The sequence below is a fragment of the Macrosteles quadrilineatus genome, unplaced genomic scaffold (assembly GCF_028750875.1).
Source record: "Macrosteles quadrilineatus isolate MER2022 unplaced genomic scaffold, UCM_ALF_1.0 Scaffold_4__1_contigs__length_99947679, whole genome shotgun sequence".
In the NCBI taxonomy this organism is placed as follows: domain Eukaryota; kingdom Metazoa; phylum Arthropoda; class Insecta; order Hemiptera; family Cicadellidae; genus Macrosteles; species Macrosteles quadrilineatus.
In genome coordinates, this window is record NW_026542597.1 from 2,345,032 (window position 1) to 2,369,996 (window position 24,965).

Consider the following 24,965-nt stretch of genomic DNA (forward strand, 5'->3'; position numbering starts at 1 on the left):
AAATGGTTGAATATCTTGGGTGTTGATTAATAAATCAGTTACAACTACAATAACTCGTTGTAGTGTTAAGTTGACAAAAGGTTTCCTTGTTAGAAGAATTTACGCAATCAACTAGTTATTTAACTTTCAATAGTGCATTTACCCTCATAGCATAATCTATTCCGCGTCAACTTGCTAAGTCTAGTGTAGTGGGTCCTGCGGGACCAAACATTTCAAAGTTTCTCAGCAAACTTACCTTCAACACCGTCAAGCCCAATTACGATCATTACAGACAGTTGGTTAAACATTTCTCTGCACTGCACATGAATAAGATCGATCAATAAACTTGTGTCTTAATAGATTCACTGTACTAATTTGCTTACAATGTTCTATTCCGTATCCAAAACCATTCGTTATGGACTTGATAGTGTTTAATTGTGCTTCTGGTTTATCCCGTATTTCTATTAAATTTTATTGGTAGAATATTTACAGGTATTTTACAGTTTCGAGTGATTCAGAATGTTATGTCTCTTCAGTAGAACTGTAAAGGAAGACTCATAAATATAATGATCGTTTGTAAATAGTGACAACTTTTTATTTACAACTACTAGCATTAATTATGTAAGGATCCCAAACAATATGGTTTAACAATTTTACCAAAGTGTGTATAGTTGTTAGAGATACAATCTTTATTCTAAGCCAACAGTGGTGTAATGCCAACGCAATGACAGTATTTTAGGGGGGTGGGTTCAACAAGTGGTAATCCATTGCACCCCTTCTCTACCTCGACAACCCTACGCAGTTAAACACTATTTTTTGCTTCAAAGTGAAGAGTTACTACCAGCACATGTACAAATAAACGTTACAAAAAAAGTGGAAGACTCCCTTATGGGTCCCTTATTACTCATTTGCTATCCTGACTTTTTTCCAAAAAGTTTAACTAGCTGGATATTAATTTGAAATAGTTATGAAAATAAAATACCTATGCTGAAAAAAACATAGAAATATTGAGCCACGTATACGGTGGAACTTCAATCATGAACAGCATCAGCAGCATATTGTTGGTTTTATGTAAGGGCCAAACAGTATGAACAATCGTCTTGTATGCCTTATGACGTGTGTGATGTATGAGAAATTGATACACATTTATTCTAGTACCTAACCAGCTTGAATTAATGTTATAAGGGAGTTATTATAAATGGATATACTGAATTTTTAAATCTTTAGGCAAGAAATTATCATTTACAAGAAACAAATTACTAAAATTATTTTCCATAAGGAAAACCTTGGTACTGGCTTTTAGAACGGAACCCTTTGGCAAAATTGTTATGAAAACTATTTAACTTTCCTATCATCAACTGGAACAATGAGTATGTGCCACTATATCTTAGCCTTCTACCTGGATGGCTGGAGAATCATTCCAGCCAGTCACTGATGGCTTTCAATTTTGTTTATTCTGATTCTTCTTTGGTTTCTAATAGTTTTCTTTTTTCCTATTTTCTGTAACACTTTTGTTTGCTGCCGTATTATAGTCTCTTCATTCTACACTTCCAAAAAGAAGTTTTTATGAATAATCGGTTCAACTCAGTTTCTTAGGGAAAATGTCTTAAGGGCTATTATGAGTCACCTACAACCTAAACACACATAAACTGCGTTTGAGTATATTTTCATATCTACCCAAGAAATGCGTGGCTTATATTATTTTGTATTGGCGAATCACAAACTTAAATTAAAGTTATCTGGGTCCCTCAATTGCCTGCTATTGTACCCACATCTCGCATGGTATGCGAAGCGAGTGCCGTCCTATTCTTTGCTGTGGGTGTAATAAACTGTCAAAACCGTCAGGTAGGCCCGAGTGCCGTTTGACTCCCCAGAGCGTAAGAGTGATTCAGGGGAGGGGTGTTTGTAGAAGGGATGTAGTGGGTAACGGAGACCGGGTACAGTTTCTTAACTGGGCTACCCTAATATCGATTGAAAATATCGATTCGATCAGTAAACCTTCATTCAATTTTTTTTTCATAATCAGTAAGTTAGTTTGGTTAGGTTAGGTTATAACAGTTTAAATTAATCCCACATACAAGCTTTGCTCATCCTGCCCCCTCCCCTTGTCTATCTTTCCACCCCCATACCCTCGCATCATGGATCATAGCACTGAGGCCTGGCTGGCACTCGCACCGCCAAGCCGCTGTAATTGACCTTCGTCAGCGTTTTTAGGCAAACGGCACTCAGCCCTGTACTCCTCTCGCACACCGAATTCCAAGACACTAACAAAGCTTGCAATCCAAACACGCACAATCTACACTATTTTCTAACTAGTATCTGAAAATATTATAGCCTACTATTTTTATAACAGTTTTAATTCTAATGCTTACTTCAAGCTGAATTGTATGTTTTAAAATTGTAGCTATTCCTCAGAAGTTTACATGTGTGTCTGAATAAATTAGTATAATCGACAAAAATAAAAGACAACGACTATTTAAAAGTCCACATTCTTACAATATCAACAATTTATCAGGTATATCCAGTGCAAACCGGCACACGTAGCATGTGATGGAGAAGAATACAACTAAATTTAAAACGAAAAAACCCCATTAACGCAGTATCGTCGTTTCAAGTAGAGTACCGTTGTAGGAAAATACAGACTCCACCAAGCTGAAGCTCTTAAAAGGTTAATTAAGTAGAAAATATCCGTATTTAGTGCTAGAAGCCGGTCTTTAAAGGTAGTATTTGCCTCAACACAATATATTATATTAGGTTCTGTTCATTGAATTTTATTTCAAACCGTGGTGATTAAAATAATTGTCACAAATTTATAAGTTGTAGCTAAGCAATATATTGTTTTTAGTATTTATTTTTATTTTTTGATAACACGCTTTTAAAAGGTGTCTTGCTTCTTAAATCCTCTATGGGGCAGTAAAATATATAAATAATGATCCAAGGAATTTAATTCAATACGTTAAGTTTTTTTTTGTAAATATATTTTTTTCACTTTTAGAAATAGTAGGTCCATTGGACCCATCTATCCAGTGGTCCCATCTATTATACTGGTCCAATGGTCAAAGATGCAGAGAAAAGTGTGAAGTAAGTAAGTCTGTGGTATTAGGTTTGACTATTAATACATTAGTTTCCGTAATGGGCTTTTCATAAAATGAAGATACTCTTTCAAAGGTTTTACACGTTTTTATTACAAATAAAACGCTATTTATATACAACATGATAAGCTATACACATTTAACCTACTCGTTACAAAACCCTATGCTAATTTTGCATAATAAAGCGTGCCCTCTCAACGGTGTTCAATAAGCTATAAATAACTGTTTTTGTCTTTAAAAAACAATAAGAGCAACATAAATATATTTCTGAGAAATAAATAGGCAGGATGTCTTTGATATCGGATATTAAACGAATAAATGAGGTCGTGCTTTTTACGCTCAAGTAAACCTTTCGGGTTGAGGAATTCTATAATGGCCAGGAATTATTATTGCTGTTACCACAGTGAATATTGCTTGTAAATTGAAGGCTAGTCAGATTCGTGAGAAAATTGTATTAGGAATGTTGTTTTATTTTAACATGAATGTTTGAGTACAACATTGAGATAAACCTTAGTTTAAGAACGTGTCATTATCATGCATATTTCACCACGGTATAATTTGTAGCTCAACTGTGCAAAACTGCAATAAAGAACTCTAAAATTATATTTTACAACAATGCGTTGCACTTGCATTTGGTGCTATGTAAATTGTACGCAATTTCAATTAAATATTATATCGTTACCAAATACCCTTCTTATCAAAATATTTTAAACATTTTCTTACTAATTGTACTTTGATGTTCGTAATTTATTGTTTCCATGTTTTTTTGTCCCCATTGTTTGTGTCTTTTTGAAATATTATTGGAATTTTAATGTCTAACCTCAATCTAATAACACTTTTATGTGAGGTGAGTTTTCAAGTAAATATACTGACTGTCTGAAGCTGAGTTTGACTAGTTTCCAAAATGTATATATATTTCATATAGACTACTATAGTTTTCCTCCATAAATGGACTTGGAATTTTTGAGGCCATGTGTCAATAAGTCTTACAAGATTAATCATCTACCTGGTAGAATCTGAGTGTTATCACATGACACAAGCACTACACTACACTGTGACACTACGACACTACTGAGCACCTTACGGCACGACGACGGGACACTGACTGAGCCGTTATCTCCCCCCACCACCACCACAACAGGTGGTAGCCCCTCCCCTCTCCCCCCACCACACAACTGCCACCTGCTGCTCATCACATCAGCTGATTAGATATATCTAACTAAATTCAAATGAGGTTTTGCCATATATATATATATATAGAATTTACAAGTGTGGAGTAGTTTCTCACGTTTCTTCAGGTCAGGACAATTTTTTACCTAATGATTAACACTCAGGGCACACTAAGGTCGAATTTCTAGAATATCTGTGACAAACTGGTCAACATTTTCTCACCTTCCCTTGTTAATGAGATGAGCGTCACATGGGTGTGACCTTTCAAACTGTGCCTTCCCTACTATCCTAGCGCTAGCAGCGGAAGAAAGAGTGTTGTCGTTGGGAGTACTCGGGCAGTACGTGCAATCTGGTGACATGAACTTGATCATCCTGAACAGGTATGACCGGAAATCCGTGACCTGTCAGGAGCCGGGACAGGTAAGAATCCTTAACTTCCTATCCGCACCACCAATTAAGATTGGACTTGCTGAGTCAGTCGTCTGGTTCAGCGTCCATGAGCATCTTGTTCATAGCTCTTCTGACATAGCAAGTAGGTACAGATGCACTTCTCTGTTCCTTACGGATTCTCTTAACATCTATGACATATTGATTCCTTTTCGCCACGAAAAGATTGGCTGGGATGACTTCAGCCCGGCTGGTTCAGACATATACACCGATGGTTCAGACACAGGGTTCGCGTATGCTATTGCTGCCTAACGCTGAACACCGACAAATTCATATCGTGCTTCTTGTTGAGCGACAAGTGCGTATTTGGATTTGAAACGTTTTAGGGCGCCATTTTGTTATTAGTGGGCCGATTTTGGTTTTCTTTATGTCAATTTTTATGTTTCGTCAATACCTGTAAAATGATACCAAACTCGACTATACTTGTCATTTGAAAATTTTGAGCTACCCCCACTACCCCTATGGGCAAAATTTTCAAATTTGACCATAATTATTGTAGCCCCTCATATCTATGAAGTTTGCCGCAAACAGATTTCAAATATCTCAAATGGTTGAAAAGTTAAGGGAGGGTGCAAGTTACTTTTCAGCCAATAATTATGTATATATGGTGCGTAACTATATAGAACTATATTGAAAATTGTTTGAAAAATATAATCAATAACTATAACGAACATAACAAAAAGTAGCTGTACACTGTTTTACTATAGTGTTAAGGTATAGACTCAATATTTACTAACACTGTTCAATGATCTCTATTCTATACCACTTTGACAATTATTGGACGACCCCACATATACAGTTTACTAAATATCGGTAGCTTTGAACACCTGTGTACATTAATACACTGCAGTTAATGGGCTCCAACTCCAAACAAATACAGTACTCGTATCAGCTTTTAAAATAATTTTGTATCTTTGTTTTCAACAGGTCCACTTTATTTGCAATGTTGCTAGTTCTGAGGAGTGATTTTTCAGCGTACAATATGTGTATAAAAGTGTGTGAAGAATAATCCTCAAACTATACAGCTTTTTATCACTAATTTAAATTATATATATATATATATCCACAAACATGTTGAAAGGCGAATATTTTTAAGGTAATTCAATCAAATATTACAATAATATTTACGCTTAGTACAGTGCGACAGAACTCATACAATTAACCTCTATAGTCTAGAGTGTATTTAGTTTAACCAGTCTAATCCATTAAGCCCTTGCGAAACTCATACAAAAACACTTTTGTAACTAAACATAGTCAAAATATTTTAATTAATACGGTGATCTATTATATTATGTAAAAAGTTTTAAATAGTTTTCTTTTCATTACAGTAAAACATTAAAATAATAATAAAGCATTAAACGTTGTAAGAATATTTTGACTCGAACTTTAATTACTTTAAATAATCTAATAATTATTTTGCAATAAAAATGGTAATGTAATGATGTTTTTCAGTGGGTTCAGTACCTTATGCATATAAGGGAGTGTTAAAGCACACGCTTTCCAACAGTGTGAAACATTAATGTGAGCTTAGAGTAACTTCAGTGGGGCTCCTTACTGGCTACCTCTCTGATTTGTTTTGACGAGGACATGTTTTGAAATGATGACCAGAGTTGTGCATATTGTTTTTAAGTAAATAAATACACTAAATTAATAAAAAAATAGTTTGAATACAATAACAAAAAGCCTAAAGAGCTCAAACTGTAGTTCTTATCTAAACACATGTGAAATTTCATATTGAAATACTAGTTTTCGTACTATTTTCTTTTAGTCTAATACTGCATTAAAATTGTTGGACCGTACTAAATAACCTCAAAACTACCTGTTGTCACAGTTTTTACAGTTCGTATTGTTATATTTTATTCGAGCTAAATGAACATTAACTGTTATTTATCCTTAAAGGAGTAAAACTTATAGGTACTAAAAAATTCTTGTTTGTTGGATTAATTCATAAAGCAATTAATTCATAGGCAGTCGTGAAGCTAACACTATTTACTCTGGGCGTAGTAAAAGTTAAAGTGTATTTCATTGTGGACCGTTGCCGGGAAAAAATACTCAGTAAAGAAATGGATGAAAGATTTTTTCTGTTAGGTTTCTTGTCATAAAACTTTTAAATATGTTTCTTTAAAATTTAGAGATATATTCCGAAGAGTTTTTAAAACATATGTTTATTTAAAACAGGACTAATCTTAAAATCTTTAGAATAGTTGTATCCTGCTAAATAAAAGGTTCAATACACCTACCTCTGGGTTTAAAACCAACTAAAAGTAGTTCATAAACGCAGGAAGCAGTCAGGTTACACGGTGATAAACAGCGGATGATTGCTAGTTGTTCCTTGGCAGCTATATATTTGAAACTGAGCCTTTTACAGCTACATAAACGTCCCCAAGATAACAGTGTCAAGCATGAAATGACTAGAACAGTACAACGACCTTAGAACTAATATTGGCAAACCTGGGTTTTAAACATTATAGGTGGTTTTATTTTATTCTGAATGATGCTCTTCAGGTTTGTAATTAATTGTAATTAGAGTTTAACAACTCTTTGTGTTTTGATTTGTCTTTTTAATAATCAACAAATATGTATTTCAACAAAACATTATTTTTCCCAAAATAGCCGGATTTTTTAAGATAGGTATTTAAATTATTCATTTTAAACAAATAGTAAAATTATTGTTAGCAAGTTTCTTCATTGTATTGTATGTAAATTATAATCATCTTAGCGCAAAAAATATGTAACTTATTATTTTGGAAGAAATAGTAGGGCCAAAACTTATTAGAAACTTGAAGATGAGACTTGTCTATGAGATGTAAAAACGCACTATTATAAACAAAATTTAAATTGTTTTCTGAAAACAGGATTACTGAAGTAAACTCGTAGACTACAATACATAACACTCTCATAGCACTCTCATATTGACTGAAAATATCATTTTATCTAGCTTCATGATTATATCTAATTTCTTTCTACTCAACTCCACATGAACATTTAACTCTTACAATATTTTCCGGTAGTCAAAAATTTATTGGATAAAATACATAAAATATTGTTGAAATTTCTGTTGAACCAGGAAATAACTCACCAATATATCTCTTATTCATTTATACCTAAAATGTAACCTAGTACAATGTGTCATACAGCAGGATAAACTCATCTGACACATCTCACAGTGTCATTATCCGGAGATAAGCAGTTGTACCAACATAACAACACCGACCGGGTCCTAAACAAACTGTAACTCGGGTAGCTTAAATACGCATGAATAGAGCAATGTCTACAAACAGAATGACATTTGATTGTACAAAACTTATACGTTATGTACCATTTAATGATCGTGGATATTGAAACCTCCCCCCCCCCCTACTGTAACATTACTGTTTGGAAAATAATATAGTAGGTATATAATAACTAAATAATAACTTGGTTTCTACATTCACTTTGAATCACTGCACAACAACAAACTTATTCGTAAAAGGAAGATCATGTAAATTTTATTCATTACGAGGAATAAGTGTCTGTTTAAATTGTTTCTATATAGTATAACAAAGATTTTAGAATTTGGCAATGGGTTTGAACCCCTATTGAACAGTTGTGAGCACCTGCCAAGGATTATAATTTGGTAAGAAGTTTTAGTTTTAGTTTTTAGTTTGCTAGGTAGTGTTTTATTATATTAGACAAACTCGAGTAAATTAAAACGTTACAATTACTACAGCTTTTCCACTTTTAATTCATAAAACGTCAATTGTTTTTCAGAATCGTCATTTATATTTCAGAAATGAAAATTTGTTTTTCAGATGTTAGATTTAAATTTTAGAAAGTTTCAATTGTATTTCAGATAATATAAACTGCATTTCAGAAGGTATCAATTATTATTGTATTTCAGAAATAATAGTGTAATCATCTTTGTTATCAGCGTTAAAAATTAGCAGCTGATTTTGAAATGATACAGTTATAACAAATATTTATATTAATTTCTAACTCTGAAGTTAATGTAACAATTTCTGAAATTCAATTGATGTTTTCAAAAATTAAAACGATAGTTCTTGAATACACTTGAGGCTTTCTAAAATAATCTTGACACTTTCTGAAATAATCTTGACAATTTCAGAAATAAAATTAGAAAAGGTGTCGTTGTTCTGCCCGTGCTTCGCAATGGGGTGAGAATACAAAAGACAATAATTTAATTTAAAAAAATCTACTATAAGAAACAGTTACAACACACTTACCAGGCAAGGACAAGAGAGACATAGACAAGGCTCCATCTTAATAATTATTGCTTATGTAAATGAAGATAGCTCATGTTTATTATCTTTAAGCTGTGTGGCAGAATCAAAACTAATACATTTCTATTGTATTTGAAACATAGAACATCTATAAATACCCCCGCCGCAGCAAACCTGCCGTCTAAGCGAATTTCCATTTGGCCGAATTGATTTTCAATTGATCTATTTAAATAACATTAGGTTTAACGAGTTACCTAGGTTTGCTGCTACAAGGAAACTAATAAAGTAGTGTGTTTTTAGTAAAATATTGATAGCTTACTATAAAATAAATAAATTGGCCAAGTTTGATCAAAATATATCCATAAACAAGCAAACTACAACATTTTACAATATTCTCCATAAGAATAACATGGGAATTTTAAATTTACAATTTTTTTAGTTTTCTCCGTAACCAATAACCGTACAAAAACACTTTGATATACTGAATTGTTTGTTTTTTTAAGCTCTTTAAGAAGGTTCAGAGAAAAATTGGGAAATTTTGTGTTTTGAGGGTAAAAAGTGAGAAAAACCAATTTTTACCCAATAAAACCCCCCATAAAACCCTGTTCCCATGGTCCGATCTAGCTGGATCGCGAACTCATTCAAGTTTATCCCGCCTTACACCTTCAAACCAAATTTCATCAAAATCGGATAAAAATTACTCAAGTTATCGTGTTCACGGACACATATATATATAAATCTATATATATATATACCTATATATATATATATATATATACATATATAAAAATTTGAACGAATGGTGTTTTTGGCCTCTGGGGACATTAAAATGAAAAAGTAGATCGGTCCCGGGCCTAAGTCTTACCATGAGACCTACGGTAATAGCTACTTCCCTATAGGGAAATTCGCTAAAAACAAAAGGTAATTAAGTAAGAGTCACATTAACAAGACCAGGGTTTGGACCGGTCCCTTTCAAAACGTAAATAACGTAATTGGCGTATAAAACACTAAACAAATTTAGCAAATGGTTTATATTGTACAAATACAAAATAAATACAATTATATTGTAGGAGAAAGTAAACAAACAAAATTATAAAAACATATAGATAGATTGACTTTAGTAGATCGTTATCGAAACACCAATTTTTTGGGTGGAGTTTCATAAGATCTTTCATTCAAGTATGCGGTTCATATGTGTACGGCTTACGGTTTTCTCAAAAGTTCTTGATCCTTATTTGCTTTGTATATAGATAAAGAAAAACTGTTTTGATTACAATGATTTACAATATACCAGTAATCCTTGAAAGATAAAATTTATAGATATTGTACTATTAAATCAGTGAACACCAAATCATATTAGGTTGTGTAATTTTCTTCAAACCCCAAACACAGTATTTCGATTGAGTATGTAGCCTATTTTTTTAAATCATATATTGGTAATATATCAAGCTACTTCTTCCACTTCTTTGTACAAGATAAACCACTTCCTTAAGCGAAGCAATATAAAAATTACAATATTTCGTTCCAGCACAGCTGACTGTTATTCTCAGTGACACGTCGTCGCTTGTGACATGATTTATGGATAACATGATGGATACGGTAGAATATCGATCATGGAGGCTGTTGCTGGGAGGACTATTTATAGGACCAGCTGATGTTGCTAAGCAACCTCCCGGCCCGCACCTGTTGATCCTTCGTCCTATAATCTATCTTCGGCGATTAAATGAAGTTTAAAATGTATCAGTTAAACTTGTTATGTAAGAAATGTTTTTATAAAGCCCCTGAACTCCAAACCTGCATGAATACGGCATATATCCTCTCCAGGTTGCTCTATATTTCATCAGGGTTTCTTAGACTGTGTCAAAACCGATATTGGGACATGATTATACAAAAATTGTTAACATATTTTTTATCAAACTACTTTACAGACGTTTCCTAAAGTTTCATATGTTCTAATTAAGAATAAATAACAATTTTTAAAATGTGTTACATCTTGTATCGAGCTTAAAAATAATAACTGTACGTCTTACTTCCAGATTTGCATGGTCGTTATAACTAAATATTGCATGTCAAATTATAAATACTGGATTTCACTTGAATTGTTCTAACCCTTTAAAAAAGACCTTAAAGAAAAACCCAAACCGTAATATAATTTAAATCTAAATATTATCCAAAGCTAATATAAAAAGTATACCCTCGTTTATTTTAACTTGAGCAATAACGCAAAAAGGTGCTCTGGGATAGCTTCAAATAACATTTTGTCATATTTACATCATTGGAGCTATACCAAAATTAACTTGCAGTAATGGATGATTTTTTTCAAATATTCGTTCATAACCAGGCATTAGATACAAATTATGTCGGAGCAAAAGTGACATAATCATACTAATTAAATATCTCTTGTAACAGGTCAAACACGTTTGTAACATGAGGCATGTTCAAACGACAAATCCACCGCGTTGAACTTTGTCGATTTATCAAGCTTAAGTGGACATGTGATACAGTTTAGATCAGTGAGACTATTGTGATAATCGAATGGTTGTGTCCATCCAACAGCTTAAAAATTCTTTGCTTGAAGTAAATTTTTAGTGATTATCAGATCATATTATTTGAGGGATTTTTATGAACATTTTTATCATTAAGAGAGGGAGAAAAGGTTTTCATGTTGAGTAAAAACTTTTTGTTTACTAGGCTAACTGAAATGGAAAATTTCTGCAATTATTTCTCAAATATCATGGTTTCAACACTTTTTAGCATGAGGATATCAAAATTGTTTAACCAATAACATAAAAATTGTACTCGGCTTTTAATCAAGCCTACGAGATGCAACTGACAAAATATTGAAGATTTACGAGTAATAAGCAATCTTAGAGCACCGAAAGGAAAACTAGTAATGCACTTTTAATGGGTACTTAGAACCAGTCAGTAGATTCATAAATAGAAGTGGGTGACTGGCCACCACTGTATTTCATAAATGTTTTTTACCAGTGCAATCTAATGTATCAAAACTGGTATAAATGGAAGTAATATTCAAACATGTGTGTTAGCTTGAGCTCCATGAGATTGTCGTAGGTCGATTTATCAAACATAAGTGGTAAGGAAACACGTCATTGATCATGTCACACTGTTATATGTGTTACGTGGTGTGCGTGAAAAGTTTAACCCTATAACTGTACACTGTAATTACATGTGTAAACTCATCGGTTTTAAAATCAAAAGTTTAATAGGAATTAATGTGCATTATTTAGTTTGGATGCAAGCATATCATTCCATAAATTTTCACCTATTTACTAACTGACTGATTGATAATTACTATTTTAATATTGTATTTTTTACCAAAACCAAATTGTGTTTAGTTTCTTAATTAAGGTTTTATTATATTTTATTAGCGAAAACCTACGTAGTTACTTTGAGCACCCAGACACAAAATTAGTTGTATAGCTTTATATATCATCTAACCAGGTGCACATATCGGGACTAGCATCTTTTCAGCCCAGTTCGAAGCTGTTATAAAAGAAAAATCTATCGCCAATGTAAGGGAATAATTCCCCGGCCGCAGTAAACCAACCGAATAAGCAAATTAACATTTACATTACACAGTGAGTTAATAGCTTATTCCCAATAAGTGGAAATTCACTATACAGCGATGAAAGTTAAAATACACTTCAAGGGAAACAAACAGTCTTAACTTTGAAAACTAAACAATATAAAAATATACTTTGAAATTTACAGGAGAAAGATTTTATGGTTAACTAAAAGGTGTTAAACAAAGAACATTTAGGAAATGATGCTTCGCAGACTAAGGCTGCTTGAAGGCTCAGTCGCTATCAGTGGTTTGCTTGATTTGTTTAGAGAATATGATAAATAATTAAGTAATTAAGGTTTAAAAAAAACTACCGATATAGCAGAAAGTCGTTACCATTTGTTTATTATATTTTGTTTAAATATCTATAAATTTTTGCATTCCAATCTAAAGAAACAGATCTATTAAAACCAATATTGATTAGTTAAGTTTCAGAATAGTTATTTGATCACATACAACCTAGTTCTAGAATAAAATAAAAGGACTAACCTTCTTATGTTTTTCATCTCCCATCTTATTGTTATGACCTGCAAAAACTATTTAAAAGTTATAATACACATTTAATTTTATACATATTTTAGGAACAAATCTAACAAATTTTACTAACTGTAAAATATGCTTTAAAATTAAAATGTCAGCCTGAAAGAAGATAGATTGTCTTGGATGGAAGTGTTGTTTGATCGGAGAAGTTTAAATTATTCCCGGGGTTGTGAGGGGAGTGGTGGGGAGGGGGAGGCGCGAGCTGATTGGCTGAACGCAACAGGTGTGGTTGCTAGGCAACGAGATATCTCGGCTGATATCTAAACCCTTGGTGATAACAGCTTCTCGAACTAGGCTGAAAGGTTGTAAATCTTCACGTGTTCACTAGGTGAGATGTTCAATATCGTTATATAAAACTAGTTATGTGTCTAGTACCTTTTCCAGTAAACATATTTCCTATTAGACGCGATTGATTTCTATATTCTTGATTTACTTGGGCTTAGATAACCAAAGTTTTAATTTTGAAAGTGTGAGATGGTTTTTAAGTCTATAAACGGTCGGAATTAATTGAATCGATATATCACGATAAAATAAAAATATTATTTAAGCAATATTAGTGAGCAAAGGGGTACGTTTTTAAACGATAAAATGTAGAAAAATTAAAGTATACTCGGAAAGCCCGTGTGTAAATTTTATCGAGAAACTCTGATCACGAATTTCACATTAAAATATTGAGGCTGTTTTTGAAACTAATTCCAGCGAACAAAATGTCACTTGGTAAGATAACTTTGGACAAAATATATTATATTCCTCTTTAGGGAGATAGTATTAAATATTAGCTTAATAATGTTTCAGGTAAAAGCCATGTAAAAGATGGTTCATGGTTACCAAACAAAGAAGAAAATATGACAAAGATAATTACTCGAATTACATATAAAATAAACACATTTCTGTATATTTAGATTTTTTGTAGACTTTATAAAAAAAGAATTTTAGAACTCAGAATAGGTCTCTAATCAAATTATAAACGATTTTGTATCTGAACATTGTCCCTAAAGCTACGATTTAAATAGTCCAAAATATTTTTATTCAGGATATTACATGCATGGCCTCGCCAAGTTTACAACACTTGTCAGCGATGACCAATAGATTGGTTAAAAGAATTTCAAGGTTTACAGTATTATTTTCTTCAGTTTTTTTTTTTTTTTTTTAAGTACAAAAAGAATTTTGATACTAGTTCTAAGGCGGTTTGTGGTGGACTCTTATTTGTAACACGAGTATTTTGGCAGCAAGACTTAATTCTTAACACATTAAAAAAGTATAACAATAAACAATAACATATAACATATAAAGAACTAGGAACAAAACTCCTACAACCAACGGCATTTGACCTAGATTGATTATTGCAATGTTTCATTGTCTTTGGATTTGTGAGTTCATGTTGCATGGCACTGTAGTGGAGTGAGTGACAGTGTCTTTCAGCCTGGTAGGAAATAAAGAGTTGCTCGTGTCGTTTTTGTGTTTTTTGAACATAACCTCACACTAAAAATGCACATTTTTCATAAGCAGAATAAATAACATTGCTAAAAAACTTTCTTTTCCCTATTCTACCCTAAGAAAGGGAATTATTGTGTATTATGGCTTTAATTCTTAGGGGTTAAATTAATAGGGATTTATATGATCACTGTATTTAGAAAATACGGGGCAATTTTAAACTTACTAAGTTTATAATTGCAATTCTTTTTATTTGACAAAAACTACGTTTATAGTTTTGGGAGATTATGTTCTTGACTTGATTTGATAAAATTTTACTATATCCAACGGGTTAAGACGAAGCTTTGTACATAATGTTAACCATATTAAAGCAAAACATACTAAAGAAATATACATGATACTTTTACAAAGGTTTACTTCCATAAAGATAACTCAATATAAACAACATGTGGATAGTTTTCTTACTCTCTTTGTACCTACTAGACAAACACAATCTCATTGAGCCCGTTACATCTACGTTACTTTTGTGATGTATTATGAGGTTCTTTTACTGAACCAAAACCTCTTTTTGTATCGATGTACGTGAGTAGGTATGTAAAAAGTGAGTTACATGGGGAGACGTCTCATTAAAATACTCGACAAATAACTTGTGAAGACTCATTCATGAAGGGTTTTAAAATATATGTGATCAGGTTAAATCTATGAGTGGTCAATTAAATCTAAAGATGAACTCGTATTACAAAGTGATATCATAATGATTAAAAATTATGGCATTTTTTAATTCGTGATTTAAAAACACGAAATAAGGCCGTTATTTAAATGGTTAAACTTAAACCTTCCTAGACAAACATCAATCAATGCTTCCATTCAGTATGTGTTTTAAAATACCCCCGCCGCAGCAAACCTGCCGACTAAGCGAATTTCCATTTGTCTGAATTGATTTTCAATTAATTATATTTTAATAACATTAGGTTTAACGAGTACCTAGGTTTGCTGCTACAAGGAAAGTAATAAAGTATGTTTTTTTAGTAAAATATTGATAGCTTAGTACAAAATAAATAAATTTGCCAAGTTTGATCAAAATATATCCATAAACAAGCAAACTACAACATTTGAAAATATTCTCTATAAGAATAACATGGGAATTTTAAATTTACATTTTTTTTTATTTTCTCCGTTACTAATAACCGAACAAAAACACTTTTATATACTAAATTATTTGTTTTTTTAAGCTCTTTAAAAAGGTCTAAAGAGAAATTGGGAAATTTTGTGTTTTGAGGGTCAAAAGTGAGAAAAACCTATTTTTACTCCATAAAACCCCCCCGTAAAGCCCCGTTCCCATGGTCCGATCATGCTGGTTCGCGAATTCATTCAAGTTTATCCCGCTTTACACCTTTAAACCAAATTTCATCAAAATCGGACAAAAATTACTCAAGTTATCGCGTTCACGGACGTATATACATATTTACAAATTTGAACAAATTGTGTTTTTGGCCTCTGGGGACATAAAAAAGAAAAAGTAAATCGGTCCTGGGTCTAGGTCTTACCGTCCCACCTACGTTAATAGCTACTTCCCTTTAGGGAAATTCGCTAAAACTATGAGGATTCGCGTTCAATATGTATGCTTGTAGTCAAAGATCTATCTCAAACATTTGTTTGATGTTTCTGTGTTTCAGTTAAACCAAATTACTATTAATTCGTAGCCCAAAATCGATCGAACTGTTGATCTATTTTGTTTTACTACTAAATTTGGTTTCAATATTTCATTGGACTTGGAAAGAATTATTTGATTTAAATGATTTCTTAGTTTTAATTGGTTTCTTTTTATGGGGGTTATCAATATTTCTTCGTTTTTGTTAGAATGAGCTGTTAATGAGCTTAAAAGCGAAGCTTAAATTTCAAGCAAGCTTGAGTTTCAAGCACGCACTTAATTAGTGACATACTCGAGAAATAATATGAGCTCTCTGAGATAATCTCGTATTTATGCAATATTGCATAAATCTCCTTTTAAATAATATTGCATATTTTAAAGAGAAAAATCACTTGCATTACAGTATCAAAATATTATGAAAAATTCTGACGAACCATTAAAATCAAACATTAAACTATACATACATGCTCAATTATGTGTATACGATTGCCTTAAATTTAAAAAAGTTGTGTTCGTGCCATATATACAAAATAAAAATCGTTATTGAGCTTCATATCAATACTTTGATAGAAATCAATTTCCTTTGAAGCATTGAATTTCCTGTTTTTACACGTGTTCCATGTACATAAACAATCACTCAAATTTATGTTTTGTGAAATTATTGTGCACATTGAAAAATGTGTAATCAACCAAAATAGTTAAGTTAGAAAACGATATTACCTTACGCAAAGAATTTACATAACCTTAGACAATCGACATCAGATGTTACTTTGTAATTCAAACTTAAATCTACTCTGTTTTTAAAATCTATCGTTATTAGTACAACCCACAAACCCTATTCTTAGTTACACTATTATAGTTAGATAACTATCACGAACAGTTATAGTAATGTTCAAAACCCGAACAGAATACCGAGTATACTATAGTCTTTAATCAAACTTGAACCGAAAATGAAACATTGTAATATCTTCGAATACGCAGCATTTTCTTACACATTTTCCGTCATTTTATAGTTATGAAACACTAATTAGTCAAAAAGATTGTGTACTGGAAACTGTGCCTCACCTGAAACCAAAACATATTCCCGAAACTAAAAATGGAAAATATTTATTTTTTATGCAATTATATAAACAAAAGTAATGTAAAATATAAACTATATAGAATAATATTAAGAGTTCAGCAATATTCATATGGAAAAGGACGAAGCTACAGGTGACTCTGGAGACCAAGGCACTTTGGGCTTCATTGAATTTATTTGACGTAACTATATATTGGCTATGGGACTATTTTATTTTGAGCTAAAGTGAGATAGAGTTTGTCAGGTGAGCTTATCATAAAATACTTTGACAAATAAGCAGGATAAACTGCTAGATGTACACAATATTAGTATATCGTACGACTAATTTAATTGGAGTGTAACAGTTTGATTTTAAAAATCCTACTAATATTATAAATGAGAAAGTTTGGATGTATGGATGTATGTTTTGACAAGTAAACGTGAAAAATACTGGTCGGATTGGGCTGAAATTTGGCATGATGATAGCTCACATTCCCGATTAACATATAGGCATATTCTTATTTCAAAAATTCTTTCGGGCTCCGCCCCAGTGGCTCTGCAGTTTCCCATGTTAACTTTATGAGTGTTCATATTTAAAGGAAATTAAAGAAACTTAGCCAGCTGTTTCAACTAAAAGAGTTGGTTCTATGATATGCAAAAGCGTTAAAAAGTTATAAGATTTACGAACAGGGTGCAGCACTATTATTTTTTTTATTATTTATAAACATAGCTAATTTGAACTAAGCAGCAACAAAAAACTGTGATACGCAATGAGAACTGTCAAAGTATGATTGTTTACAGTTTTTTACAGTTTGTTTTTTTTATTTCATGAATAATTTGTGATATTTTGCGAATTTTTAATAATCTATCTTTCTCTATTGTGTAGGTGAAGTGGTAGAACATAATGGCTATGGTAGTTGTGTAATACTTTTGTAATTCTACAGCATACCGTAAATTTAAGGAAGCTAATTTTATCAAACCGTGTCTTCTCACATTGCAAACGCAAAGATCAAGTATAACTGCAATACGCATTTTATACTTATAAGCCAACTCCGTACGAAGGACGGGTACTCTGCTAGTGTTTTATATGTTTTCTTTTTTACCATATCAGCAGATAAAGATTAAAATTTGGCCTATGCTATACAAAAAGTTTGAATTATTGTACTTCTACCAAAAAATCCACAAAAACCTAATTACAGTGATATATCCAAAATGATTGATTAAACTATAATAAATTTGTTATTTATATAAGATCGTTAAAAACGTCTTCTTTGAACTATAAAGTAAATATGTAATGAAGATAATTATTCAAACAATAAACCATCAGCCTAAAATAAAATACAAACAATAAAAATGCAAAGGATAAATTCGAATTTCACCGTGAAAATAGCATCCCCAAGCGGCTCGGGTTGGGTCCGTCAGTTATTATTAAAAGTTTTTCCTGAGTTTGGCTTCTTCTTCTCTTCCTTTTCCCGTCCAATAATTTAACACTCTACAAAATTTTGACTTTAATACTCTTATCTTTCTTGCCATGAATTCTCACTGGTGTTGCTATACTATTTTAATAATTAGTAAACAATCCTATTTCACAGTATAAAGCTTACCAACTTTCAAAATAAAATTGTAAAAAGGCTCGTACCTTAAATTTTCTACTCGTGTCGTCTACGACCGTTTATTAATTACTAATAATCACTACTCAAAACTTCTAAGCGAGATTATGTTTTCGTTTATAACCTCTCATTGCCATTGACAGTGATGCAACGACTCATTGCGAAATATGACAAATAATGGTTAAAACATACCTCGTCAGACAATCCTTAACATGTAGGTAGTGAAGTTGCTACATATGTTTCGGCGGCTATTTAAGCATCTCCGCCATCGTCAGGCAAACAAAAGGATCCACTTGATGTGTCGTCAGAATAAATAAATTACACATTTTACACAAAACATAAAAAACTATAGTGATAGGCCTATCAACTACACGCACTGCCGTGGACATGGCAGGAAGCAGACTGAATGTTATGTTGTGATGTGACTTGACTCTGGGCTGTCGTCTGCGTTATCAACAGCTGATACTGGTCTATTGTAGTGACGGAGGAGTGTATTGAAAATATAATGAGATTCATAGTTGAGTTTTTCATTCAAATTTTGTGTGCTGTCCTTGGTTTTTATTTCTTTGTATATTTCAAATTCTTCCAGAGTATTTAATAGATTTCCTTTCCCGCAGTAATGAAGGATATCAAGACCGTCATTTATATCTAGCATATCATGTTTATTGTCGATGATGTGTTGGGCGAATTTAGATTTTTGCAATTTTAGTTTAGGGGCCGGTCGGTGTTCTTTATACCTGGTTTTAAAAGGCCTCCCACTTTGTCCTACATATGTGCTCGGGCAACCAACCAATATTGATAATAATAGAATAACATATTGCTGTGTCGAATATAACCACCAAATAAATAACTACCTGAAAAAAGATCTGAGTAAACGTGGTGTCAAACTGGCTTTTAAAACTTCCAATCGGCTACGAAATATATCTAAAGGTAAACACCCACAAGGTGATAAGTATGAGAAGACAGGTGTATATCGCATAAAATGCGCCGATTGCCCGAGCACATATGTAGGACAAAGTGGGAGGCCTTTTAAAACCAGGTATAAAGAACACCGACCGGCCCCTAAACTAAAATTGCAAAAATCTAAATTCGCCCAACACATCATCGACAATAAACATGATATGCTAGATATAAATGACGGTCTTGATATCCTTCATTACTGCGGGAAAGGAAATCTATTAAATACTCTGGAAGAATTTGAAATATACAAAGAAATAAAAACCAAGGACAGCACACAAATTTTGAATGAAAAACTCAACTATGAATCTCATTATATTTTCAATACTCTCCTCCGTCACTACAATAGACCAGTATCAGTTGTTGATAACGCAGACGACAGCCCAGAGTCAAGTCACATCACAACATAACATTCAGTCTGCTTCCTGCCATGTCCACGGCAGTGCGTGTAGTTAATAGGCCTATCACTATAGTTTTTTACGTTTTGTGTAAAATGTGTAATTTATTTATTCTGACGACACATCAAGTGGATCCTTTTGTTTGCCTGACGATGGCGGAGATGCTTAAATAGCCGCCGAAACATATGTAGCAACTTCACTACCTACATGTTAAGGATTGTCTGACGAGGTATGTTTTAACCATTATTTGTTAAATTATATTGTTCCCATTTATAAATGTGGGAATGTATAGTTAATTTAATCAATAACCAAAATACTAATAACATTGCTTTGTCTATTGTCTCATAAAAAGTTGTTGCAAAAATCTGAACAAAAAATTTGGATAAAACTATACTGTACTACAAAGTAGAAATTAGTAAAACATATAATTATAATGTCGATATTATTTATAAACTCAACATAATTGTGAATTCCTGCCACAAAAAGTTAATCGTTTGATTTGTTTCTGTTTTTTTCTGTAGACCTACTTTATTTAGCTTAGTCCGATCAAATACTATAAAAATTGCCCATGTTTTCTATTTGGTTTATTTTAATGTTTTACTTGTTCATTATTTTTTTTTGAAAATAACTCCATGATAAAAACAATTCCTCTTACCTAAAGGTACTATTCTTTATTTGTGTTTCAAATACGTACCAAGTAGCTTAAGGTGAGCTCCGAACCAACGGACCAAAGGGTTGCAAAACTAAATACTATTTCTATTTGTTTGGAAGGATTAAAATCGGTGTTTTCAAGACTAGAAGACCTATTCTCTGGGCCAGATTCGTGATTAGTAAAACTAGATTAGTGATAATTTTTTACTCATTTTAAACCCAGGTTCAGAACATCAGCTGCACTAAGCTAGAAAAATAAGCAACCCATTTATAATTAAAAAAATAGCTTAGCTTTGTGTAAATAAACCAATTAAAATAATTTTTGTTGAACTTTGTACTTGGCTGAAAACAAATTTCACCCTTGAATGATCTAAAACCATACGGTAGTTCAAGGCTCCAGACAGGGTGGAAAAAAGTCCCGGGACGGTTAAATATTTCTCAAATTAATAAAGATAGATCTTTAAAACTTGTTATACAGTTACTGGGCATTAATTAACACAATTTTAAAACGTGATTCAGTGATACACTACCTCTTCAGGGGGACGATCCACTAGGAGTCAAAAGAAAATTTCAAATAAACATAGTATGATATGCACATCCCATTAAATATCTACTAGTAGAATACAATGCCGCAATCCTGAACTCAAACGGACAACCAAGTCAAAAATGGCAGCCGTTCAAAGATTTTTTGAATCTGCCATTTTGAATATTTGAACGGCTGCCATTTTATACTCAGTTAGTTGTTATTTTGAGCTCAAATTTAAGGCAATATATTCTTGAATCTGAAAGCACAAAAATTACATAAAATAACACTTATAATAATATATTTACTCTTATACAACACATCATTTACATATAAAAGATGGTAAGTGGTAATCGATTTCGATTGGACACTCCAATCATCATCAGACCCAATTGACGAATGTCAAGAATCAAAATGACGTCCCTTTACCCGTTAACTGTGTACCAAGCTCTATCTGCATTGCTTTTTGAAATATTTAACCATGCCGGGACTTTTTTCCACCCTGTATAAATGTACAAGAGAGTAAGTTTAGCGTTCAGGTAGTAAAGCAGCTCAGTCAGGTAGTAAGATAAACTGTTCTCTGCAGATGAATCGTCTGCTTCTCTCTTCCTTCCATAGTTTATAGCACTAGGATGAATTAGTTTCACACCACTTAGATTACAATACCTACTCCCGTTCATTTGCATGATTCAGTATTTTTTTATTCAAGTAATAGGTACCTAAATATGATTCATCCTTTAAAAAAAAAGAGTTGCAATTTTTCGTCATTTAATTCCAGGTATTGGGTTTATGGCTGTTATTTTATGACGATAATGCTGCTTACCCATAGTTTGACGTTTGGTCCATAATATAAAATATATTTATTTCGCTATAGTTATTATTTCGTAGACATTTCATCAGAAAGTAGATCATAATTGTCACTTTTTTCGATTTACAAAAACATGTCCTCATATTTATTTCGTAATATTCCCGTTTATTGAAGCCTTTGGTAAATAATGATCCATAAAGGACATTTGATATAGCTGCTTGGCTAATATTATTAATGGACCAGATGAAAAGTTATCAAAGCCTTTCAAGAGGTTTTCTTTTGTTGGTGCGTAATGAGCTAATAGAAGTTAATTAATAATTAGCGGAGTCAGCTGACAACAACTCGCTGTGGTAAAGGTAACTTGTAAACAATTTGGTTCATTGGAACAAGATGTTTAAAATCTTTCCTTTTATTGTTTGACATTTGTATACCGGATTTTTCACAACCTTAAAAAACGAAAATTACGCAAAAATTAATGGAAAAGAAATCCTTAAGCAGGTTCTATTGTAGCAGTTCTCCATACATATTGTCTCACTTATTTGTTTTGTTTTTTTTAATTGGAAACTTCACAAGATTATTAGAGACAGCCTTCTATGGTTTATTATTGGTCACACGTTCTACCCCATCATACTTATTTTACATATTTTGCTGACTCACACTTCCCCAAATATTTCTTGGTAATTTGTTTGTATGTTACCAAAATATTTTTGATTTTATAAGCTTACACGACTCAAGGTACACAAATCCAAAGACAAAGAATCACAATTTTTAACATCTGCAATGTGGTTTGTGTCTAACCTTTTCTTTAGATATATTCCCTGCAACCCTTTATCCAATTGCACAACTATGATAATTTTTTTCTATATTTGTTGATCATCCAAAGAATTGTATTAACATCATAATATAGTATATTCACATTGTCCTTTTATCTTATTGCAGCCATGCAAAAATATATTAAGTGTAATCACATAAAATAAATATGGTTAATATGTAGCAATACGTTTGATAAGATCTATTTAATGAGCAAACCTTATGTTGCTGTGAACGATGATGGTTTTTAACCAGGATATGATAGAACTGTGTAGAGGCATGGGAGGGGGTAAGGGAGGGTTGAGGTTTGTGTGTTCAACAGGTGGTTTATATTCTCCCAAACTAAACATCCACCTAAAGAGGAATATGTGGTCGATTTTCAAAAGTAATCAACAACGTTTTACAGTAGATTTAACACATGACAACTTAACTGATATTACAATACCAAGATACATTGTAATCACAAATTACGGCTAGTACATTCAAAATGTTATGTGCAAGTGTTGACTTTCATATTTTAGCAATTTACTATAAAACACAGATTAACGATTATTATGTCATGCTTGTTTAGGCTGCATTTCGAAGTGGTAGTTTCAGAAAACGTGTGTAGTACACGAGTTGGTATTTGTGTGTACCGTGTACAGAGGAGAGAGGTCTGGCAATGAATTTACGCTTAACTAAATTACTCGACCTTTCGAGCTTCGCGAGAAATCCTCTTTATTGTGAAAACTTAAATTAAATCTAATATGGTTGTGGAACAAATTAGATTGTAGAACATGTTTTAAAGTAAACATACTCTCTTTAACTTTTAAAATCTCCTCAAGTGATTATAAAAAAAAATTATATTTAGATTACATTTAGACTATTTTATATGGAATTTTACTGCGAAAGGTTTTGTAATGATGCACTTTAGAGAGTTTTATTTAAGAAACCTCAAACTTAGTGTAACATAATTAAGAAAAATTATCCTAAAACAACTCCAACATATCCCAATGCAATTTCATGGACAATAATTACAATCATATCAACTTTGCGATTAAAGTTATAAACTAGCTGAAGTACTGTGTTGCAATATTGTGACATTTTAGAAAATGACCATGTTTTCACAGTTTTTTTTCTTTAATAGTTGAAGCTAGGAAGCAAGGTGTCAATGAGGCCTAACAGTAACAATCACATTTAATTTATGGGACAATTCATGTGACAAATTAGTGGTTTGGAATCCACCTAGACCACTTGAGGGTGCAGTTTTTATAAAATACCATGTCTTGTGAAACAATAAGACGTAATATTACAACAATATATTGCTAAACAGGTATTGTTATAATATTTTTATTTACCGATAAAAATGTTTTGAGAGGATTAGCATCTGCTCTAAGGACGCCCCTCAAATATCCGAGATATTTCCAATGTCAGAGGGTAGTTTTTTAGCACACGTAAATACAGCAAAAAATATTGTATCTATTTAAAGGGACCACATTAAAATTAAAATAATTGAAATGTTCTGGACAATATTGTAGCAAGTTTATGCAGCAGATATATTCAGTCCGCTAGTAGCGACAATTACAAGCTAATATCCGAGCCGCAAATGACGTTGACGTCAGTTACTGACTAGTCTGTCCGTTTAATTGACGTCACAACCAATAACTGAGTCTGCGGTTTTTTACCTGTGATGTTCTCATCGCTAATTAACATTATTAATGTTTACATTTTTTGGTACAGGAAATTTTAATTTTGAGGATTGTGGCTTAAACTTAATGATTTCTTTTACAATCTGCGTTGAGTAAGGTCATATACTAACCCGTGGTGATATTACGTTTGCATGGAGGGTTTTAATCATTAAATGGTTTGCGAGCAACAAACGTGAGTCAGTATTCACTTTGTTAAACGTGACCGTGAACATAGCTGATTCATGTGACGATCGTGTTGAACTCAGCCTGGACTACTCTGACACGGCTAAAAAATCAGCATTCAAAATAACTTATTTTAACTAAGCAGGTAGTATTTAAGTGTTTATTGGAAAGAAATTTTAACAGTT

At 32.4% G+C, this 24,965-nt stretch overlaps 1 protein-coding gene across 5 annotated transcripts in view; it reads right to left on the bottom strand.

Annotated features, from left to right (window-relative positions):
• Positions 1-24,965, bottom strand: part of LOC128991937 (voltage-dependent calcium channel type A subunit alpha-1-like) — a 392,598-nt gene that overhangs the window by 315,049 nt on the left and 52,584 nt on the right. The window contains exon 1 of one of the 5 annotated variants that reach the window (XM_054415227.1): positions 4,078-4,150. The exons of the other annotated variants lie outside the window; for them this stretch is intronic. The gene's annotated coding sequence lies outside the window, so the exon portion shown is untranslated. Of the gene's footprint in view, positions 1-4,077; positions 4,151-24,965 lie in introns of those variants that run through there. 5 annotated transcript variants of the gene reach the window in all.